Source organism: Peromyscus eremicus, chromosome 3, assembly GCF_949786415.1.
Source record: "Peromyscus eremicus chromosome 3, PerEre_H2_v1, whole genome shotgun sequence".
Lineage (NCBI taxonomy): Eukaryota > Metazoa > Chordata > Mammalia > Rodentia > Cricetidae > Peromyscus > Peromyscus eremicus.
In genome coordinates, this window is record NC_081418.1 from 92911594 (window position 1) to 92918295 (window position 6702).

A 6702-nucleotide genomic window follows, 5' to 3' on the forward strand; every position below is an offset into this window, starting at 1 on the left:
TAATTCTCTGGGACCCCTTGGCAGGCCAGCCACCTTAGCACAACTAGTAAGTTCAGTGTTGCAAGGCCCTGCTGGTCGGAGGTTTAAGTCTGCTGTAGATTAGCAGCTCTTCCCGGGCTAGACACAATATTTTCTCCCACCCAGCAGGGGATTCCTGCTCTCTACCTAGCCTTATCTAGAGGCTATCTCTAGGTCTGGATGCCTGACTTACTTCAAGGATGACCCTTGACATAGTTCCCAGCAAACACTCTTCCTCTGTTGCCCACATGGTGACTAAGTAACATGCTCTAGCTATTTTCACAGGGCCATACTGCCACTAATCCAACTATATGGTGTGAGCATACCACCTAATGCAAATTAGGGTTTGTAACAGCCACTACCCCAATCCCGTATATCCCTCATATTCTGGAATAAAGTTTAGCTGACTCACTGAAGCTGTCTCCTGGAGAGCTAAGTCCACTCACAGGCTGCATACAAAGCTTTCTGTGGTTACTTCTGTCCCTTTGTCTTCATGGACTGGTGGCCAACAGACCACAGGGAAAAAAAGGACCCCACAGTTCAGGACAGTGAAAGATCCAAGTCTCAGTTAAAAAAACAAACAAACAAACAAACAAACAAAAAAAACAGGGAGAGCTTGAGTCACAACAGCTGAACTGGTCCTAAGGCCTCTCTAGGTGAGCACTCCCACCCCACTCACCCACCCCTCCCACCCCCCACATAACTTAATACAGAAAAACAAAAGAAGTTCAAACTTCTCATATTAATTTTATCTGTTCTATCAAAATGATATAATATAGATAAAATAACAGGACTATAGCTCAGAATTCTGTGCAGATTAAACTAATCTGCTCAAACTAATTTTTTTTTTTAAAGCAAGAGTCATAAGAGGACTATTCTCTAGGAAGAAAATTATTCATGTTATCAAAATTCTTGAGTTCACTTGTATCTCTTGGGGGGATTCTGATTTGATTTTAGATAGCAAAATAGCAAAGAGCATCCACCCCAGCTAACCCCTGAGATGAGGATTAATTAGCAAATGTGCTAGTCTGCTCTGACTGTCCTAACAAAATCCTTAATCCTGAACAGCACACGTGTATTTTGCCTTTGCCAGGAAGGCCACCTTCAAGGTTCCTGCATCCTGTTTTCTGATGCTGGCTCTCCTCCTGGTTGCTGACAGCTATGTTCTCTTAGAGTCCCCACTGGGCAGCAAGAGGAAGTGAGATCCCTGATGTCTTCTCTCAGTAATCCTGTTGAATCACATCTCCACCTTCAGAAACTCATTTAACCTTAGCTACCTCCTTAGAGAGCCTGTCATCACATAAAACTACACTGGAGTTAGAAACTTCCGCACAGAGAGCTTAGAACATGATTCAGCTACATAGAAAACAAGAAGGCCAAAGCAACAAACAACCTCCTTCAGAAACAATGCAAGCAGTGGTTCACAACCTGCGGGTCATGATCCCTTTGGAGATCAAATGACCCCTTCAGAGGGGATGCATATCAGATATCCTGAAAATCAGATACTTACATTATGACGCATAATGGTAGCAAAATCACATTTATGTAGTAGCAACAAAATGATTTTGTGGTTGGGGATCACCACAACGTAAAGAACTAGATTTAAGGGTGACAGCATTAGGAAGGTTGAGAACCACTGCATTAGAGCAAACCATCTGATTTCTGAAAAAATTATATATATATATATATATATATATATATATATATATATATATATATATACATATATAAACATATAGATATATAGATATGATTAGGAGTATATTGTAGGAGAGATCACATGAAATAAATATATTTTCCTTGGAATTCTGAGTTAATATGAATATATTTATAAGGAGAAATTACGTTGTTTATTTTCCATTTTAGTTGTATGTGGTACTAAAGAATTTCTTAATAGGTCAGCCTAGAAGTAAATTAGCTACGTATTCTAGAGAATCCTAATTTTTTAAGAAGTTATGATGAGAACAAGACCATGTCCCAAGCTGATTTTGCACACGTTCATATTGTGTCTTACAGTAAAAGGGGTACAAGATCAAGTAACCCAAAAAGAAAGTTATATTTTACACCTCCATTCAGATATCCCCATTACATTTCATATATTAAAAGCTCTGAGAACTTTTGTAGCAGATAACCCATTTTAATTCAGAATTTCCCAATTTTATTAGATTTCAGAATACGCTTCAATGAAGTAAAAGCCATGGAGAACTTGCAGAGTTTGTTTTCCACAAGGTACATTTGGGAACACATTCTATATCTGTTAATGGGCTCACCTGGGGAAGGGAAATAGGACCATTAGTGTGGGTGTAGATTCTAAAACCACTAGTGGAACTTTCTGAGAATGTTCTGTTCTAAATTAGGTATTTAATTTTTCATCTGAACTAAGTATTTAAATCTCCAACCACAGCGTATTGCACAGAGGGAAGAAGTTAGAAATTCTTACACAACCAGACTACCTAAAGTCTCATTTCCTATTATGGTTACACCAAGAATGAAGATTTTCTTTTAGAAATGTTTTTATTAAATTTTGAGAATTTGATACATTGCATTTTGATCATTTCATCCTCTCAGATTCACTTCCCACTCCATACCATCCAACTTTGTGTCTGTGTTTATTTTTTAAACACATGGAGTCCCATTACTGCTGCCTGTACAAAGGTGTGTGGCTATCTACTGGACTGTAAACCTATCAGGGGCTACACCCTTTAAAAAGCCAACTCTTCCTTTTCTAGAAGCAATTAGCAGTAATTCCTCTCCAGTAGGTCTTTGTGCATACCCGCACCCTGTGTTTAGACCTCGTTAGACTTGAACTTGGATAGGTCTTATGCATTCTTTCACAACAGCTGTGACGTCATATGTGCAACTGCACTGCTGTATCCAGGAAACAGGGTTTCCTTGTAGTCATCCTCCTCCTTTAGCTCTTACAGTCTTTCTGTTTCTTGAGCCTTGGGAAGTAGGGATAAGACATAGATGTCTCATGACAACGGTGCACTACACAGTTATTTTTTCTCTGCACCTTGATCAGTTGTGGGTCTTTGTGTTAATCTCCTCTACTGTAAAAATGATGCTTCTCTGATGAGATTTGAGATAAGCACTAATCTATAGATATAAAGAGAGATCATTAGGAGCTAACTATACTAGGATGAATTAGCAGAGAAATAGAAGTAGGCTCTCTCCCTGCAGCCCACGACCGATCTAGCTATAAGTCCTTGACCCTTATTATGGTATGAGACATGAATTCCATCTTGTGAAATGACCTTAAATGGAATCAGAAAATGGTTGGTTATTCACATGACATTTGTGCCACTACTGCACTAATCTGCATATCTTCCCAGGCAGGTTGTTATTGTAGCTGGCAGGGTTCACTGCTGAATAAGATCGATGATTATTTAATTTTCACCTTGAAATTCTGCTGAGTATGAGCACTAGAACATTTAAATGCTAGAAATTGTATATGAAATATGGAAACAGATTCAAGTAGGATAAAATCATTCCTTTTCCAAAATTGAAATTATTACATCACCAGTAGAAGTGTAACAAGATCTTTTTCCTCTATACAAAAGTTAAACAGGACATACTCTGTGGTATAAGATTTCAACTAAACATATTTATCCAGTGACAAATAGCATACCCAGCCACCCAGCTTTATTTTATTGGAGATTACACTACCCCAGGGAAATTTTGCAGGCAAGGAGGTGAGCAATTGTATTTCACACCACAGATGTAACAAAGGGGAAGGAACAGCAGAACTGAATGTTTACCATTCCACATATTTGTTGGACTACTGCATAGAAAGTAGCTAGAAGCAACAATCAGGCCAGAGATAAGAAAGAACACCACCTATTCAAGGAGCAAGACTACAGTGAGCAAGGGATCCGGAGAGATTAAACTGTGCCATCCATGGGCAATATGGGTCATAGATGACCAAGAAGGCTGAAATAAACACACTTTAGATTCAGTAGAAAATCTATATAAAGGAGATGAGCCAGAGCTTTCAAAACCAAGTAACAGTAGCTTACAAAGGTCTTCCTACAATAATTCCAGTGAAAGTTGAGAGCAGAAAAAAATTGAATTATAAAGTATATAAAATATTTTCTATCCAATGTTCATTTCCCCTGTGATATTTATATCTAACGTCCTATTTAAAAAAAACATTTGAAAAAAGACATTTTAGCACCTCTTAGGATCCATTGTGTTGCTCAGATAAAGACCAAAAGAAAGACCATCATCTGCTGTGGCAGAGCTGCCTTGCCCCAGAGTCTGACTCCATTCTGATGTGACTGGAGATTGCTTCCAGCCCTACTTGTTGCTTTCTTCTGCAGTCTCACAATTCAAGCTGAAAGGGAAGCCTGACTCCTCCTTCCTTTTGGTGCATCTACAAAGTTCTACCTGCTTACAGTCTGGCCATATTCCAGTATCAGCACCCAGCTACACACATCCCAAGCTAGCTTTCTTAAATTCCTGACCTCCCAGATAATGGGGGATATCTTTCTGTATACTGTGAGTATGTGTGGCTCCCATTGGATAATAAATAAAGGTGCATGGGCCTATGGCAGAGCAGAATAAGTTTAGGCAGTACATTCAAACTGAAGACAAGAGGAAGAAGGGTGGAGTCGAGGAGATGATAGCCCACTACCACAGGAGCAACAAGATGCCAGCAGATGGGTAACACCAGGGCCACGTGGCAACATATAGATTAATAGAAATGAGTTAAGCTAAGTTATAAGAACTAGCTAGCAAGAAGCCTGACCCATAGGTCATATAATTTGCAATTAATATAAGCCTCTGAGTGATTATTTTATAAGCAGCTGTGGACCGCAGGGGCTGAGCAGGACTAGAGAAATTTATGGCTACACCCAAGACAATCTTTAGGAGATTAGGATCTTGTCTATTTGTCTTGATAAAGTTACAGTTTGTGTATTAACCCCTTCCATGCCTTTGAGTGTGTGTCAGATGGTAACTATCTCAATATCTACCACCTTCAAAAAATATCAAGCACTCAAAAACTATTCTGACTCTCTATTTTTGCCCATAAAATTTGAGATATTTTTACATTTCTATGGCAGCAGAACTTGATAATGGCCACATCTCTAATGGTTATGAAAGAATTTATAACATCCTGGGTTATTTTCCCCTTAGAGGGGTGATTTTCTTCTGCAATCCCTTCTATTCTTCATGAGTAGGTTTTTATATTTCAACTCACACTTAGGTGTGTTGTTTGTTCTAGTGAGTAAAACAAGTTAATGAGCCTGTATCTGGTCCAGGGAAGCCTCCCCTTGCAAATTGGCACTATTTTGCTAAATAAATCCAAACATGTTCTTACATACCTGTAACATATGCAGCTCTAACTCTCTGTGGAGACTTGAGAAATTATAGCTCCATGCTGTACTGATGACCAAAACCCAATTGTTTTCAAACACAAGTGTACATGAACTTTGGGAATCAACCAACTGTTCACATATTCTGCAAAGTAGAGATATGCCTTAGCTGACCACAGTCCCTTCCTTTAGAACACTGGAAAGTCACCTTCACAGAACCATTGAAAGTTAGATATGAGTCTTAGGATTTAGTTATATGAAACTGAGTAGAAGCAATGTCATCACTGCAGATTGGAGCAATTAAAATAATAAAAAGGAATACTTTCTTATTTCTTATCTGTCCATATATAGAGAAGAGACACAGGTAAACATACAGAAGAAGCCTGCATGGCAGGAAGCAAGGGCACAGGGGCCACCTGAATAACAGAATAGGCTGGAGGTGGGTGGCTAACTAAGGCAAAATTTGGGGCCCAACAACCTGTGACATTTTGGGTCAGGGCCAGTCAGCAGCTGGAGGCTGGTGTAGAGAGGCAGCAATGGGAAAACCCTAGACTAATACAGAGAGCCTCAGGAGAGGGAGGGAAAACCAGCTGTGGTGGCAACCTTGGTGGCTGCAAGCTGGTGGTGAACAGCTGGCTTGTGATCTCATGCCCCAAATTGGATGCCAGATGAAGAGTTTACCTAATTATTCTTTATCAATAAAAACTTGGAAGTCAGATATTGGGCTAAGAATATGATTGGTCAGAAAAGCAACCAGTGACCTCCTCTCTCTCTCTACTTCCTTGATCTGAAAAGGGCCAACCCTTTCTTTAAGCCCTTCCCTACTATTTCCTCTGTCTCTAAATGTCCTTGGTCCTCCAAAACCTCTATAGCAAATTTTGGTCAGCTAGCTCTACCCTACCCTCTGATTCAAAGTAAACTGTGTTGTCAGTCTCGGGAGTATCAGAGTGCAATCAAAATATCCCACAACCATCTGTATAGGCCATAAACATATTAAATATGAACACACACACACACACACACACACACACACACACACCTGTGCAAACAAATTTAGAACTATGAGCTTATAACTATGATGTTTATACATACATATATAAAGAGACACACAAGTAAGCATTTCTCCCTAAGCTAACATACCTGGCTTTTTGTTCAATGAACATCATCAAAACTTACATGGATTGTACTGGAGAAAAAATCCTGATCAGATGTTGAGATAACCAAATACAGGGTGTGGGATTCTTGCTAAATTAACTTAATAAGGGTCCTTTCCTAAAACTTAATTTGTGCAAGAAAATATACAGATGTGTGGTGCACCCTAATAAAACTTGGCAATCAGAGAACAGAGACAGCCACTAGATTAGACATA